We start from the raw sequence: 18,758 nt of genomic DNA, 5'->3' as shown, positions 1-18,758 counted from the left end.
CGAATTGTGCAAATTAAAAGTCCTGTCATTTTCAAGACCATTCAAACCACCACAAGCACATCAAATTGTTGTTTTGATTCTTGACCTTAATAAAACCTATGAATAATTGTCAACCAGTTTTCAGTTCCACATAGAAAAGAAGCTGCGACCTGCCATCTCTGACCTAGAGATGTTAAAGGAAAATCTTACAGATGATGCATTAGTGACAGCTGATGCAATGAAAAAATACAATGCAGTAGTCACTACTTTGGCCATTTCCAGAAAAGGATGTCAGGAAATGGTATCCCTTGGGATAGAACATGTTCAAACTCAGGCTAGTATTGTCACTCCTGCAAGTACAAACACCCTCATCAGTCATTACGATTGGTACCTCTCAGAGCCATTAATCCAATTTGGTAAGTACCTTCCTAGAGAAATGTATTCCAAGAGATTGTCAAGGAAAGAATTATCCCTTCTGGTAATCTGATTGGACTGGTACTGTAGACCCCTTCCGTGGGCTATCTTTCTGGTGCTTCTAGTGACTGAGACGGACAGCTTTTACTTCACAAACTCAGCAGAAGACACTTGAACAGCTGCCCACAGGTACTTCGTTGTTTGTTTCAGATGTAGATTAGGACATTCATACGGTAACAGCGGAGTTGTACCTTAAAATCTGAAGGCTTTCAAAGGAGTAAACATTTTTGTAGATATCCAGTTACAGTAGACTACCTTCATGTGCTAGGCCTTCACATCAACATGAAGAAGACGTGGAGAGGGCTGGAGAGCTGAGTGAAACGCAGGCCGACTGAGATTACTGCTTAGACTGCTGATCTTCCCTAGACATCGGAGAAGGTCGGTCAGCTACTTTTTGCTCCACCCTCTCCCTTGCTCTCCCACTAATTCCTAGTCTGCCTGAAAGGACACATGTATTGGAGTGCTGAAGCGTGTAGGACTCCATTTGCCGGCACCCCTTGATGTGGTTGCAGTATTGCTCCAAGCAAACCACAGTAGATGTCCTGCCTGGACCACCACCTCCATTCCCATTGGATGAACCATGTTAGGTCATCTCTGGACTTTTATTGCTGTGCATATGAAGAACAGGTCCCTCTGACCTGGGAGATTCATCAGTTGCTGTGCACTGTGGTGTGTTACTGTTGTGCTCGTTGACTTCTCCCACCACTGAACTAGAGATAGATAAGGCAGGTATCTAGGTGGGGGAACTGGAGCACAGACTGTTCCACTTCTCTCTGGTGCTAATTATTATAATAATCCCCATCCTGTATTGAATGGGATAGTCAGGACAATCAAAGATTTTTGCCTCCTTGTCAATTGCACACTTGCCTCACCTCAGGAGCAGGATCTGCTGATACTTTCCGGTGTGAAAATCTCTGCAAAGACGCCGACATCTGTGCTAGTCAACTACAAGATGGACTAGATTCTACAAGCCATACTAGTCACTTGTGTGGCCGTGGAGAACAAGATAGGTGCAGTATCTATGGGGGTAAATGTAATTGAGGTTTAAGCAATTAAAACACAGGTATCGCCTCTATGTAAGAAAATAGAGGACTTGATGGAGAGAATTAGATACTTTGAGTACAAAGCCTCTGTCAAACACGCTCACAGGACCATGGACCCAGCCACAGCCAATGATAGCTGGATTCCTCAGTTCTAGATGCCATGACCTCATCCTTCAAGGAGCATAACACCCGGGCCCCTTTGGCTTTGAAACAACCACTCTTTTGATTTTCTCAGGATACTCTCAAGATTTGTATCATTTACTCAACTTGTTCCAGACAGTTGAAGGTTCATGAATGATCTCAATGTTAATCATATACTGCAGCAAATTAGAGGTGGTGTCCCTCTTTTTCTAGGGCCTTGTCTTCACTTAGGATTTGGGGAACCAAGAGACTGAGTTTGCACGGCTCCTCTTCAAAAGCAGCCAGAGTCGTGGTAGCACACATTGATATCTTGCAAATGTAGCAAGAGGGTCAGACCATCTACCCCCTCAGATTGTGGAGGGTAGAGTGGCCGTAGCTGCCTATTTCAATGCCAAGTGCTTTGACCCATCTGTCAGATAATTGATGGACACAGATGAGTGACCTTTGGACTGTGTCAAGACCAATGGGATCAAAATGGGACTCCCCCCTGGCTCCAGGGTCAGAACCATGACTGCAGAATATATCATCTGAACACTGCTGAATTGTCTCGCTTCAAGAAGTGCTTGCAGCCTCTTGAAAACCCTTAGGTATGCTTGGATAAAAGTGCATTGGCTAGCTGTAGACTTTTCTCATCAATGTGATAACACCCATGAATGAAGCAGAGGCTGATCTGGATTATTAAAGAACAGACCACCACAGGAGCTTGTAAAGGTCTTTTCAGGGACTCCTACCTCTGTTTTCCTTCACACTCCATAAAGCGAGTAGCCACCTTTTTAGGAAGCTGTACAGTGGATCTATACCCTTTATGTATAATCTGTCTATTAAGTCTGATTGTTATAAGGAACATGCTGAACAACACCTTTGTATGTGCTGCTTTGAGTGGTTTGGTGTATTCGCATCCACAGCAGGCCCTGTGAAACATTTTAGAATACATGCTTGTGCAGCTTGTAGGGGTCCCACTTTGCTTTCGTCTTGGATGTACACCTGTTAGAGTGGGAAATTCAGAGACACCATAAGATGTGGAGGTGGGCCAAGTTACTTGTACAGAATATTCCTCTTATTGCTAGGGAGATCCTACTGTTCTGAGAAAACCACAGTGAACTGATAAGGATGATATGTGGATGATAGGTAAGCTAGACAAGGTAATAATGACTGTGATGTGTTTATGCCCTAAATGTTCCCCCATTGGTTTTCTTGGCTAAATTCATGCTTTATCTGCCTTTAAATACGCAGACACAATAATTGGATGGGCTACTTAACCTGTGTCACAGGTATAATTTTGGATAGATTCTCCTTCATGACTGTTGTTGCCCACGACATGAGTGCCAGCTGACTTTAAGCAGTAGATGGGCAGATGGACGTTCAGAGATGTTTGAGGGTCTTGCACCTCCTGCCAATCAAATGTTTACTTTTTCTCACCTGTGTACCTAAGGTAAAAGATGTATTCAATACCTTTAATCTTAATGTGGAATTTGTACGAAAGATCACTCTAAGCTGTTGCTATATATAATCATTGACAGGCCACTTACCTGTAGACCATCACAGAGATCACAGCATTTAAAGAGAATGCTAGCTTAGTGGAAGACACAGGAATTGATTGGGAGGCTTTTAAGGTGGTTTGTTAGAGGGATGTGCCTTGTATGAGGAGCAGCAACTTTGACAAAGGCCCTGACATCTCAAGATGGTACTGGCAGACAAGGATAAAAGGGGGAGTTGCAATGCAAAAGTCTTTAGAGTCTAGAGAAAATTATGTGTTCTCCAGAAAGAATGCTTTGTTTAGACTATTGTGAATATATTACCACAATGCATAATAAAGGGGATAAGTGAGGCTGCATGCAAAAATTAATCAATTTATATTATTTGCCAAATATTATTTTTCAGTAGATCTGTATCTGTTAGAGAGAGCTGTGCTACTGGCATTGGCGCCAGATTGGAGGGAAGACTGGAATTTGTCATCCATCTTCCAATTGCACTGAAGATTAGGGTTGGTAATAAAATACTGGGAACATATTATCCCCACTCCTAGTTCTATGTCACTTTTTATAGATTGTGGTCACCTTATTAGATTATTGGCTATTTTCCCATCTTTGGTCCACCCCAACTTAAGTGGGTTTTTTTCCCGAGCCGTAGCACATCGCCGATTATTTTTTTTTTTTTTATATACTACATCATGTCATAGAGGGCCTTCCTTGGATGTCTGCAAAAACCTATCTCAATATCATCAGAGCATTTAATAAGCTGAAGTAGGATTTCTCTATGAAGTTTTAAAGGCAATACATTTTTGGGTCACAGATAATGCAATGGGTTACATGCTTATATACTAGTCCCAACAGTGAGAGTTTACCTGGGTCAAGTAATCTCTTGCATCTGGCAGAGGCAGCATTATACCTGAAATGTTTGCCTCCATCCAGCCCACTTATTTTGTGTGTGGCACCCTGGGCAGGTCAAGTCCAATGTTTGAATGGGGAGAGCTGAAAGCTGCTTGGCATGTTACCTGTCCTTGCACTCTGTGCTGGTGACTTCCTGCCATATTTGGAAACCCTCTGAAGAACCTGGCTCTGTCTATTTGAGAACATTTCCAGTGTGTCCCTCATAAATGTTCATTAAAAAAATCTTGCCTATTTCCTTTGAGAAAAGGCAATAACAATGTAATTGTATGGCTCGTGACACGAAAGTGTTTTGGGCACCATATACATTCAACTATTTAAAAATTAGGATTTACCACCAGAGTAGGGAAACTGTATGGTGGTGTCTGTCCCTTTCAGTGGTGGGAGGTATTACACTGCAAAGGGTAGCGGTGCTACTGCTTCCCTGCTTCGTCATTACTTTGCCCGTCCTGCAGCAGGACCAGTTTCTTCAAGATACTGCACTCTCCACTGATCATATTGATATGGGCCGGCAAAAGCCCAAGAGTTGCATTTGGGGAAACTCACACTATTGCTGTTTGAGGGTGAAATGAAAATCCCAACTCATAAAACAAATATTATTTTGACAGCACAGCTGCAGTGGATAGCGCGGTGGCTAACAAGGGAAATGAGCAAAGAGAATAGGTTCCTGACTCAAACACTGGCTCCAGGTCACTTGGTCCTTGCTATTTGAGGCAGGCAATACAAGTGCCATGCACATCTTAACTGGTGTGCATGAGTAATGACCGGTAGAAGAGATTTATTGGGGAAACAGGTAGGTAGATGACTGACTTTGGCCTAAGGGGTATCTTTGTCCTGCTCGGTTTTAGGTTGCAGAATCAACGTGCTTCTGAACTGATTAGATCTGTTGTTGCATGTATTGAATATCTTTTGGCAACAGGCTGCCTGCTCATGTTCAAAGAGTTTAGTAATGCCTTTGAGTTGCCTCGTGGACTATTTATTATGCTAAACCTCTTAGTCTGTTAGGTAGCACCTTGTGTAATGAGCACTTGTGTTAGAAATGGAACCTCAAGTTGGCAGTGGTTTGTAGCATGTCCAAGTAGGGCCCTCACTCTAGTCGGGGTAAGGGAGTCACACTCCTAAAACAACCCCTCATCCCCTTGGTAGCTTGGCACGAGCATTCAGGCTTATCTCAGAGGCAATGTGTAAATAATTTGTACACACGAACAGACACAGTGAAAACACCACAAAAGTACTCCACACCAGTTTTGCAAAATAGCCAATATTCATCTGATTAAATCAATACCAAAATGACAAAAATCCAAAATACACTGGCAAAGATATATCTTTTTTAAAGGTTAAATCTCAATAAAGCGCTTAAACACAAAAGCTCCAACTGGGGCTATCACAACGTTGTTGATGGAGTTGTTACCAACAGTCCGATGCCACTCGCAAGGGGAATTTGGGCTGGTCACGGAGTCGCACAGACCTCAGGATCAGTACCTTTGGAAAATGATGAAACAAAGACGTTGCGCAGAGTAATGGAAATGAGGAGTTGCTGTAGCCGGTGCGGCATTGGTTCATTACTGCGAGGCAGGGTAGGTGAGGTATCGGTCCCTTACGGTTGCAGAGAAGTTAATGCAACGTCGATGACAAGCTGTCAGTTCCTTGCAATCCTGCGGGGTTAATGAATCCAGCAGGTCAAGATGTAGGGCGTCAACTTCACGGTGTCCTGATAATACCATGGTGCCACAGATGCTGCGGCGGAGTCGCGTGTCCCAAAAGTTGGGGACACAGCACTCAGGACTCGAGCTGTGGCAGGACTTGGGAGGTGCTGCAGCGCCGTTGGCCTGCGGCATCGGTCGCTGTCATTGCACTCAGCGGGGATCTTGAATCCCGGTGCAGGCAGCGCAGATTCAGACAGCGGCGCCACTTCTGAAGTTGTTCTGGACTCGATGTACTTGGTTTCTTCTTGGTTACACCAGAACTCTCTCCAAAGGGCCCAGGGACTGGATTTGGCACCACTTGGCAAGTTATGACTCTCAGCAAGAGATCTCAGTTGCTAGCAGATAGTCTTTGACAGGAGGCAAACTCAATTCAAGCCCTTGGAGAACCTTGGAAAGTAGGATGTAGAAAGCAAACTGCAGTCATTTCACTCCCAGGATATACAAACTTGTTATGTTAAAGCAAACAGACAGTTACCCATTACTTCTAGAACACATTATACTAGGGAAAAATGGGTACACTATGGCTTTCCCGGAAAATATACCTATAGTTGACACTTGTAAGGCAGCTACATGGTTAACACCACATACATATACACAGCATTACTGTCAGCAAGCAAATGTAGGTCAGGCTGTGCTACGAACACTTTTTCAGTCAACTGCAATTCCCACTGGCTAGTCTCCGCTTTTATAGTGGGACTCCTTTACAGTCTACGCAGAGCATTTCTATCTACAGTCACACATGCCATTGAACGGAAAATGTTACTTACCCAGTAAGTGTCTGTTTGTGGCATGTAGTGCTGCAGGTTCACATGCACCCTCCCCTGATGCCTGAAACTGATTCCAGTTACTTTATATTTGAATATACTTCTACATATGTAGTTACATTTACATGGACATCTTTCGCTATACTTCCTCTACACTCTTTTTCTCAACCATCTGCGGGAAAAACAATCTAACAAAGGAGTCGATGCCAATGCATTATCACTGAGAAGGTGGATTCACTCGATCCTGTGACTCAAAAATGCTTCTTCGAACAAAAACAACTTTTAACACTCCTCATCCAATACTAAATGGCAGGAGTATGTTGAGCATGTGAATCTACAGCACTACGTGCCACAAATAGATGCTTGCTGAGTAAGTAACATTTTCCTTTTTCACTGTCTCAGCATGTTCCCGGCTGTCCCCCATTCTGGCAAGCAAAGACCTGAACAATGAAAGCAGTCTTCAACAAAAACGGTCTCGAGAGGTGATGCATTTTCTAGAAATACAGAAGTTTGTTTATAGATCTACTTGTACCAAGGCCTTCATCAAAGTGCCAACCTAAATCAGAAAATCAGTTGTATTGTGCGCATCTCAAACGTCTGAGCAATATTTGAGGAAGATGTGGTTCAGGTAATGATCAATCCCATAAGACATTGCAAGGATAGTAAGGTGAATCCTTATGCCTCTTTTGTTAACATATTTCTCACTGAAGAACACTAGAATATGAGGAATATATTTCAAGCATTTATTTAATTTCAGAATCATAGGGGATCATTACAACATTGGCGGTAAAAGGTGCTTACCGCTGTGCAGAATGCACCGTCGCGGCGGCAGTAGTCTGCCACAGCTATTATGACACACATCTTGGAATCCGCCGAAATTCAGACACCCGCACAACACCGCCACACCAAAGGTCAGTGATAAACTGGCGGAAACAAAACCTCCACCTCCACGCCAACAGAAACACGCCCATGCTATTACGACCCACAAATCCACGCAGCGGTCTTTCAACCGCGGTATTCCATTGGCGGTACACACCGCCGCGCTCAAAATACACACACATCTCCAAAACACCGCCACATTGGACAATTCCAAATACACACACCAGATACACATACAAACACCACTCCCACACACCCAATACAATATAAAACAAACACCCACATCACCCACAAACCCCTACAACCAAAAAATCACGAACGAAGGCCAGAGAGAGAGCACAGAATAGACAACCCCATCACACAGAGGCACCCAACACCATCACCCACACAACATCACGCACAAAACACTACACACCACTACACTTACCACACTCATCACCACATACACCACCCCACACATCACCCACACCACCCCAGGTCACGCCAAAGACACCCCCGCTTCTCCGAGGAGGAGCTGAGGGTCATGGTGAAGGAAATCATCCGGGTAGAGCCACAGCTATTTGGCTCACAGGTACACCACACATCAATAGCCAGGAAGATGGAGTTATGGCGCAGAATAGTGGACAGGGTGAACGCCGTGGGACAGCACCCAAGAAATAGGGAGGACATCAGGAAGAGGTGGAACGACCTATGGGGAAGGTGCGTTCAGCGGTCTCCAGGCACAACATCGCGGTACAGCGGACTGGCGGCGGACCCCCACCTCCTCCCCCACAACTAACAACATGGGAGGAGCAGGTCTTGACCATCTTGCATCCTGAGGGCCTCGGAGGAGTCGGTAGAGGATGGGACACTGGTAAGTCAAATCTTAACTATCATATCCCCCACCCTACCTGCATACTATCACACACTCACACCCTCCCCTATCACTCCAACTCCTCACTAATCTACCCATAACACAAACCATCCATCCCAACACCAAGCCCTGCATGACACAACTAAGCATGGACACCCCTCACTAAAGCATGCCCACTGCACATACCCAGAACACCCCCCCCCAACCATAATCACACAAACCCACACACAGGAATGCTTGCACTGGGGTACACAATCACCCACCCATTGCACACCATTACACACACACATGCAATAATCATGCTCTTATGCCCCTGCAGGAACCCGAAGGACCGTCACCACACCAGAGGGTCCAGACAACACCACTCCACCCCCAGAAGAGGCCCACAGTGACGAGAGCAGCTCTGTCTGGATCCTGATGACCAGCCCGGACCATCGTGGGCCTCGGGACAGTCGGTTCCCCTTGCACAGGCACAGCCTAACACTGACCTTCCACCCTCTGGTAACACCAGCACAGCACCCACCCAGCAGGCCCAAACCTCCCTACCCAGGACAGGTCAATCAGCGGTGTGTCCACCACTACAGGGAACCCAGGCTAACCCGCCACCCCAACAACAACAGGGAACTGAGGGCAGTGGTAGTAGGCACACGGTCCAGGGGACGGAGGCACAGGAACACAGGGGAACTGGGAGGGCTGCTGTGCGACAGGGGGCGGACAGGCCAAGGGAACCCACTCTCCACGAGGACCTATCCTCCATCATGGGAGCATACCACCACTCCCAGGAGACGATGGCGACGGTCCTGGACAAGTTGCAGGAGACCCTGCGCCTGCAGGATGAACTGTATTTGGGGTTCAGGGAGGAGCTCAGGACCATCAGATCCGCCCTGGGCACCATCGTAGGGGTGCTGAAGGACATACAGCAGACCTTGAGGGACACCGTGGCACTCCAAGGGGCCCCTGACACTAGCCAGGACGATGAACTGCCCACCACCTCCGCCGGCGCTAGTGGACAGGATGCCCCGCCACAGGACCAACACACCAGCACCCCAGCCCCTGCAGACGGACAACCACCACGCAAGCGGTCCCTGAGATCCAGGAACAGGACAGAGCAAGATGGCAAGACCCCCGCCAGGAAATGAGACCACCCTGATTGTCCTCCCACTGTCCCACTTCGTTACCCTGTCTATACTTAAACTGCACCAGCTCCACTTCATATGCCCAGATGGGCAGTGCACCTGTGAGACTAATAGACTGGACTCTGCCATGGACATTCCTCTGCCATCACCCATCCTCATTTTACAAACCCCTCACATTTCAGAGCACTTCAATAAACACCCTTGAAACACTAAACAATCTGGAGTCAATCTGTGATTTAGTAAATATGTATTATCAATGACAGTGTCATAATGGGTTTACCATTGTGTGGCTAACATACCTATGTCACACATCACAAGCCCTTGAAGGATTCAAGCAGTTGACACGTAGGTAACCACACCTGTGAAACCGTAATGGAAGGGTACACCTCAGTTACCAAATAGTGATTTAAATCGAGAAACAGGATAGAGGTAGACGTGTGAAAGTTAACGTAATGGTAAAAATGAAAATGTTCTCACCTGTGTCTCACTGGAAATATTGCTGTATGACTGACTCCCTGTTGTCTTTGTCTTCTTCCTCAGCTTCATCCTCATCACTGTCCACAGGCTCCACAGACTCCACAGCTGCTACAACACCGTCATCTGGATCATCCTCCTGCAGAAAAGGCACCTGGCGTCGCAAAGCCAAATTATGGAGCATGGAGCAGGCGATGATGATGTCGCACACCTTCTTCGGTGAGTAGAATAGGGTTCCACCTGTCATATGGAGGCACCTGAACCTGGCCTTCAGGAGGCCGAAGGTGCATTTGATCACCCTCCTAGTCCTCCCACGTGCCTCATTGTACCGTTCCTCTGCCCTGGTCCTGGGATTCCTCACTGGGGTCAATAGCCAGGAAAGGTTGGGGTAACCAGAATCCCCCAATAGCCATACACGGTGCCTGTGGAGTTGACCCATCATATCAGGGATGCTGCTATTCTGCAGGATGTAGGCGTCATGCACTGAGCCAGGGAACATAGCATTTACCTGTGAGATGTACTGGTCTGCCAAACAGACCATCTGGACATTCATGGAATGATAACTCTTCCTGTTCCTGTACACTAGTTCACTCCTGTGGGGGGGGGACCAGAGCTACATGGGTCCCATCAATGGCACCTATGACGTTGGGGATATGTCCAAGGGCATAGAAGACACCTTTCACTGTAGGCAAATCCTCCACCTGAGGGAAAATGATGTATCTCCTTACGTGTTTCAGCAGGGCAGACAACACTCTGGACAACACGTTGGAAAACATAGGCTGGGACATCCCTGATGCCATGGCCACAGTTGTCTGAAAAGACCCACTTGCAAGGAAATGGAGCACTGACAGCACCTGCACGTCAGGGGGGATTCCAGTCGGATGGCGGATTGGTGACATCAGGTCTGGCTCCAACTGGGTACATAGTTCCTGGATTGTGGCACGGTCAAACCGATAGGTGACGATGACATGTCTCTCTTCCATTGTCAACATGTCCACCAGCGGTTGGTACACTGGAGGATTCCGCCATCTTCTCATATGTCCCAGCTGACGGTGCCTACGAAAGACAACAGCGAAGAACCAGTCATTATTCCTCCAGGTATGTACCCACAGTTACACACAAGACTACACCACTCACAAAACCCTTCCTGTATGTGTGTTGAGTGTAGGCCTAGCTATGTGTGACGCAGTAGTAAATGAAGCCATGTGGGCCCCTGAAATGGCGGCTGCCTGACCTCTAAACTGGGACAATGGGATTGTGGGGTAACAGCGCTGGCGTTGCACACCGTCGCAGTAGGCGGTCGTAGACCGCGGCGCAATGCTGCATTGGTTAACATTGGACCCTATGGGTCCCAGGAGCCAATGAACAGGTGCACCGGCGGTGATGATGCGCACCGCCGCGGACGTGACTGCCATTTTCTATCTGTTCAATCACTAGATAGCTGACCTTCGACAGGAGAGGACCTACACTGCAAGTGCTGCTGTGACCTCGGTCTGGAAGCGACGATGGCTGCTGCATCTGGGGAAAGGGCCCCTGCCTTCACTGCACAGGAGTTGGAGAAACTGGTAGACGGGGTCCTCCCCCAGTACACGCTACTCTACGGTCCTCCAGACCAACTGGTTAGTACACAGGGAGCACGTTGTATGGGCTAGGCCTGGGTGGAGAGGGCTGGTTGGAAGAGGGAAGGGGGCAGAGTTCATAGAACAACAATGCATGGGAATGAATGGGCCACATGGCCAGAGTAGGGAGGAGGCCACTCACAACAACGGTGCAGTTGGTAATGACTGTTCCCTTCCCTTGTGCATGTCATGTAGGTCAGTGACCACCAGATGAGGGACATTTGGCGTGCCATCCCCAAGGAAGTCTGGACCCTGGGGGCCCACCAGAGATGGGGCACCCACTGCCGTAAGAGATGGGAGGACATTTGCCGCTGCAGCAAGAAAACGATGGAGGCTCAGCTGGGGATGGCCTCCCAACGTGGGAGGGGTGCCCGTCGCACCATGACCCCCCTGATGTTCCGGATCCTGGCGGTGGCCTACCCGGAGTTGGACTGGCGCTTGAGGGCATCACAGCAGACACAAGGGGGTGAGTACAACCTCATTCTGCTGACTTTGCGTGCAGTGGAGGTGTCTGGGTGGGGAGGTGGGCTGTGGATGTCCCTAGGCCAGGGCGAGTTAGGTAGGCAAGGCCCCTCCATAATGTAGGCCATGTGGCACTCTACCCCACCTCAGCAGAGTGCCAAGTCGAGGTACAGTTGTCCCTGTGGCATACATGTGCGCAGATGTCCACCATTGCCATGTAGGCCATATCCCAGAAATTGCATGTGCAGAGGGCAGGAGCACGGCGTAATGCAGGGGGCTGCTGCGTCTGTCTTGTCCGCCAACGGTAGCGGTAATCCATGCACTAAAACTCTTTCTTTTGTCTCCCCCCCTTTTTCTGCTCTCCCTGTCCTTTTGTACATCAGCATCAACAGGCGGAGGTACAGTGGCACCGGAGCACGAGGCAGCTGCATCCCACATGGCCATGGAGGGCCACACCACGGACTCTGAATGCACCAGTGGGACAGAGGGCGAGGGAAGCTTCACGTCTGCCACCGGATCACCAAGCAGCGACACAGACTTGTTCGCCGATGGGGGCTCCCTTGTGGTGGTGCACCATCTGTGCCCCCCACCTCTACAGGTACAGCCGCCACCTCCCCTACCAGCCCCGCCCTCCCAGCAGCCCCTCAGCGTTCGCCCCGTGCCTGCTCACCCAGGAGGGTGGGCATCACCTTCGCCCCAGGCACCTCAGGCCCTGCCCCAGTCACCCCTGCTGCCCTCAGTGAGGAGGCCATTGACCTCCTCAGGTCACTCACTGTTGGGCAGTCTACCATTGTGAATGCCATCCAGGGTGTAGAACGAGAGTTGCAACACGGTAATGCATTCCTGGAGGGCATTCATTCTGGTCAGGCTGTCCTTCAGCGAACCCTGCAATCTCTGGCCTCAGCACTGATGGCAGCCATTGTTCCTGTGTCCAGCCTCACCCCTCCAACTTCCTCCACCCAGACCCAATCTCCTGTACCCCAGCCCATCCCAAGCACACCTACAGACCAGCATGCACACAAGTCAACACACACAAGTAGCTCAAGCAAACATAGGCACCACACACACCACAGGCACTCACGTAAGCCTCACCCACGTACAGACACAGCAACATCCACTGCCTCCACTGTGTCCCCCTCCTCCTCTTCTCCCTCCTCCCTCCCAGTCTCGTCTACACACACACCTGCATGCACCACATCTACAGGCACCATGAATCGCACAAGGACACCCAGCACCACAAGCCGCTCACCTGCACTCACCATCTCCACTGCCATTTACACGTCCCCCGTGTCCTCTCCCAGTGTGTCTGTGACGCCCCCTTCCAAAGTACACAAACGCCGGCAATCACTCACCCAACATCCATCCACCTCATGACAGCCTCCAGTACCTGCACCTGCACCCAAAACACCTAAAGTGACACCTCCGACAACCACCTCCTCTTCCTCCACTCCCAGACCCCCTCCAGCTACCCATCCCAGTGTTCGTCAGAAACTGCCCCTCTGTAAAGTTGACCTTTTTGCCCCCACCCCACCCCCTCCAGTTCATCAGTCCCGTCGTAGCGCCTCACCCAAAAAGCCTCCAATACCAGTGGTGCCTGTTCAAGGTTTGTGGAGTGCACCGGCCACCAGGGCAGGCAGTAGGACCCGGAGCCAAGGCACTGGCAGCCCACCCCCTGTAAAGGCTCTAAAATTGGAGAGTGGACGACGGGACCGTGTTAAGACTCCTGGTGGGAAAACAACTGACATGGGTTCCAAGGGGATTTGAGAGTCAGCTGTGACTCCACCAAAGGTGGGGAAGGGCCAGAGGAAGTCTGCCCAGCCTGTTGTGAGTGTCACGGCGGAGAAGTGCGCATCATTTCCGGCGGTCGACACACAACCACCAGCACCGTTGTCACTGGTCCAGAGACCACCGCCAGAGTCACAGCCCAGGAGGGCACAAGTATAGTCACTGGTCCAGAGACCACCGGCAGAGTCACAGCCCAGAAGGGCACAAGTATCGTCACTGGTCCGGAGACCACCGCCAGAGTCACAGCCCAGGAGGGCACAAGTATCGTCACTGGTCCGGAGACCACCGCCAGAGTCACAGCCCAGGAGGGCCAAGTATTGTCACTGGTCAGGAGACAACCGCCGGAGTCACAGCCCAGGAGGGCCCAAGTATCGTCACTGGTCATGAGGCCCCCGCCGGAGTCAGTGCCCTGGAGGGCCCTGGTATCGTCACTGGTCAGGAGACCACCGCTGGAGTCACAGCCCAGGAGGGCCCAAGTATCGTCACTGGTCAGGAGACCACCGCCGGAGTCAGTGCCCTGGAGGGCCCCGGCTGCCACAGCCCCGCTGGGCAATGATGGAACGTCATGCCACACACCAATGCCCAGTGTAGAGAACATCATGCCACACACCAATGCCCAGTGTAGAGAACGTTATGCCACACACCAATGTCTGTATCAGAGCCGCCATGTCAAAGCACTGCTGAACAGGACAAAGACTGCCATGGCAAAGCACCGCTGAACAGGGCAAAGACTGCCATGGCAAAGCACCGCTGAACAGGGCAAAGAGCGCCATGTCAAAGCACCGCTGAACAGGGCAAAGACCGCCATGTCAAAGCACCGCTGAACAGGGCAAAGACCGCCATGTCAAAGCACCGCTGAACAGTCCGGAACCGCCATGTCAAAGCACCGCTGAACAGGGCAAAGACCGCCATGGCAAAGCACCGCTGAACAGTGCCAGCACCGGGTAGGAATGAATGGACCGCCACATCAGGCATCCTTATCCCATGTGCATCTGGGACAGTGACACGACAGGAACTTTCACGGGGAGACTCATCCAGTCTGGGCACCAGTCCCCCCCAGTACCAGTAGAGACCTGCATCTACTTGCGATAATGTGCCTTTGCACTCCCCAGGACGGTAGAGTGGGCAACCCACCCACTGTAGAGACTTGAGAGACTGTGACTTTGCACTCCCCAGGATGGTAGAGTGGGCAACCCACCCACTAGAGAGACTTGAGAGACTGTGGCTTTGCACTCCCCAGGATGGCACAGTGGGCAAGCCACCCACTGTAGAGACTTGAGAGACTGTGGCTTTGCACTCCCCAGGATGGTACAGTGGGCAAGCCACCCACTGTAGAGACTTGAGAGACTGTGGCTTTGCACTCCCCAGGATACATCAATGGGCATGGAGCCCCGTCGTGGATCTGGCTTTGCAGTCATCCGGCTGAGGTGCCCCCCCTTCCATTCCCCCTGAGGTGCCTGTAGTATTTCTATCTGATGCCCCGGCAGTGTTCTCTCCGATTGTGGGCAGGTATCCTTTGTGGGCCTCGCCCATGCATTTTTGGACTGTTGGTGCACGGACATTGTTATGTACATATCTGCACTACTTCTCGTATTGTATATAATTATGACTGATTTTCAAATATATATCTGTATATTTTTGTATGACATGTATATTGCCACATTACAATGTTTGACCGAATTTCGCATTGTCTTTTCATTCTTCCGGGGGGATTGTGGGTTGTTACTGTGATTTTTGTGAATGCATTGGTGTGTATGTTGTAATATGCGAGGGTGGGGGTGGGGGTGTTTGGTGGGTGTCCCCCTAACTTTTGCCTCCCCCCTCCCCCGTGTTGTAGGTGCAGTACTCACCGTTGTCTTCAGCGCCTACGTAGCTGTTGGTCGTAGAGGAGCAGAAACACAAGGGCAGGGAGTATTTGGAGTTCCGGCTCCATGGAGTCCTCGTTCCTTGTGGGATGTGTTCAGGTGAGTGTTTTCCCATAGCAAAAGCTGTTTCCGCTGTGTTTTTATCCACGGAGAATCCGCCCCGGAAAAGGCGGCGGATTGGCGGGTTGTAATAGTGTGGGCGGTACATTGTCTTCCGCCTGTCTGTTGGCGGTGACCGCCGCGCTGCTTGTTTGCACCGCCGTGGCGGGCGGTGTGTTAAAGTGGCTGTCTTTGTTGGCGGTTTCCGCCAGGGTCATAATTCCCTTTTTTTGTCCGCCGGCATGTTTGCGGTATTTCCGCAGCTTTAACACCGTCCGCCAGGGTTGTAATGACCACCATAGTCTAATACACATATGAATTGTAACCACAATGAAGACAAAATGTTTACTAAGTGTGTAAATATGATTGTTGTTATAGATTTATAACTGTCCTACTTCTATTTCGCTACTTCTAAGTGCTAATCTGATTCTAGCTCAGTAGAAAATAAAAATATTTCAAGTTTGAGACGGTACACAACTGCACACCTGTTTGAACTGCAGTTTATCTTCAATGCACTTGTGAGGTCTGCTATTCTTGTCTCTCAAGGTCAGCAGCACTGATAACTCAGCGAGCAAAGCCTAAACACCTCCTAGCCTTGTAGCCTTCAGTTGGAACTAGAGGTATCATTCTGTATGGTCTGTCGCAGTGTCACCTAGTGTGAAGATTCCCCTCTACACTCCCCTCTCTGTGCGCAGTGTTTATAACCTTGTTACATTATTGTTGAAAACTCTTAACATAAATAATTAACAGAAAGTAGCCTGAAGCCCTTTCAGTTATTTTCATTCTGCAGAAAAGGTTTTTTGAGTATGCTCTAGGATTGGACTGTAAGTCGCGATCCCTTCTTACCCCATTCCATCGTCTGCTCGCCTGCATTCAAGATGGTGTGCCACATCGGCAATCTCTGTATGAATTCATCAAATCAGTGCAGGTAGCAAACTGATGGTGGTCAAATTTACTGCTATGTGGTGTGGACCATGCAAAACGATTGCAACCATCTTTGAAAAACTTAGCAACAAGCACCAGGATGTATTCCTAAAAGTGGATATTAAGTGCATGCTGACATCCCATTTCTACAAGAATGGCCTGAAGATTGATGGCTTATCAGGAGCAAATCAAGCAACTTTGGAAGAGATAGTGAAAACATTCAAATAATTTGTACTTTGTTTCTACAGTGTGTCTTGGGGAATTTGAGCAAAGACTTTGCAAGTGATGTGTGGAAAGAATAAAAGGTTGGTATGTGGTAAAGGGAAAAAAAGGAAAAAGACTCACTACGTGAGGGGTCATAAATTAGGGGAGGTGCAAACATTTTCTTATCTGGGCAGACTCTTGTCACAAACTGGTACATCCCCCCCCCCCTAGCCCCCCCTCAACATAGGAATAGCAAAACTTAAATATACAATAACAATTGAGGCCCTGTTTAGAATTGCTAATAAAATAGAGAATAAACCAATACTAGAAATAGTGCAGCTGCATAGGATCAAATACATTTCTTTTTTTATGTATGGTGCTACCCTATGGGGTTGAAGAGTCCTCAACATTGAACTAATCCAAAACTATTTTTTGTGTAGACATTTGGCTACGTCCGTTCAGTGCCAGTGTATATTACTCACAGAGAACTGGACATACCTAATTTAGTTAAGTGCAAATACTAGCTGGTAACTAGCTTGATAATCATAATGATTTAACCTTGGTGTGCGTTACATTAATCATAAGTATTAATTTTTGAGTGATTGAATAGCATATGCATCACATGCGGGGCGAAACCCAATGTATAAAAGACATGAATATTCATAATTTTGCTTGCTTACCATCATGTCTTGACCTTCAAAAGACTGAGCTGCCTGCAGGTTTATGAATCTTGCCATTATGCTTGTGAGAGGCAATAGTGGTGTATTCGATATCAAGTAAGTTCCACACAGTGGAATGCAGCAATGCTGGTCTGTTTACTTCCACTGAGGTTTAGAGCAGCTTCCTGGGGGTTTTGTGTGCTACAAGAGGAAAGAGAATCCGCACTAACCTGACAATCTCTGCTGATGAGAAGATTGTCAAAAAAAGATAAACCTCTCTGACCTGCCATTTAGTTACCTGGGATCCTACTGATTGGTAATCTAGTGTGGTGGTTCTCAACCGTTTGACTCCTGTGGACCACGTCATCATTACTGGAACCCAGGAACCCCCAATGAATCACATCACTATTGGAATCCAGGGACCCCCACTAAATAATTACTTGAAGCAGGAGACCCCAGCCTAAGATTTGAACCCTGAAACAATACACAAAAAATACAGAGACAAGCATTTACCAAACAATTAAGCAATGTATTCAATAATTTATTTAATTCACAAACAAGTATTTAAAAAATGCAAAATTTTAATGAGAAGGTTGCACCTTTTCTAAATTGAATTGAGGCCACTAGTCGTCCATACTATATGATGTTTGATAAACTTGCACTGCTTCCACTAATCAGAATGAGGACATTAACTCAATTTTTACCCTCCAGTTGTAAATTCCTTCACATTGGTAGTACATTTTCAAAAATGTTCACGTTTACATTTAGCTTTTTTTAAATTTTATTTATATGCTGTTTATTAATCTGATAATATTTAATTTTCTAAGAAGTATCAGACCCCCTAAGTCAGCTTTGTGGACCCCGCAGTGGTCCCTGGACCAGAGTTTGGGAACCAATGATCCAGTGGACTGCTTTGTATGCCTCAATACCCTTGTTTCAGAAATAGGATCCAGGATAGTACCTAGCTCCACTCCTTCTAAGGAATTAGCAGAGACTTCTACGAACTCTGTGCAGTTTTGTAAATATTTGCCTATTTAGTGTTATTGCCTCAGTACTCCCCTCCTTTCTTGCACACAGTTGGCCATAAGCTTTATTGTATTGTCTTTGATCTACTACTAATGTGGTTTAATGTTATTTTGGATGAATGACTAACACATCTGGCACATAACTGTTCTCCATAAACAAAGTGTACCATTACCACTCCAGTACCTTTCATATATTTTATCCCCTTCTGTGCCCAGGACGTAATGGTTACGTCCTGAGACACAGTGCTGCTGTGCCCAGGACGTAACCATTACGTCCTGG

The sequence above is a fragment of the Pleurodeles waltl genome, chromosome 11 (assembly GCF_031143425.1).
Source record: "Pleurodeles waltl isolate 20211129_DDA chromosome 11, aPleWal1.hap1.20221129, whole genome shotgun sequence".
NCBI lineage: Eukaryota > Metazoa > Chordata > Amphibia > Caudata > Salamandridae > Pleurodeles > Pleurodeles waltl.
Note: the sequence above shows the minus strand (reverse complement) of the source record.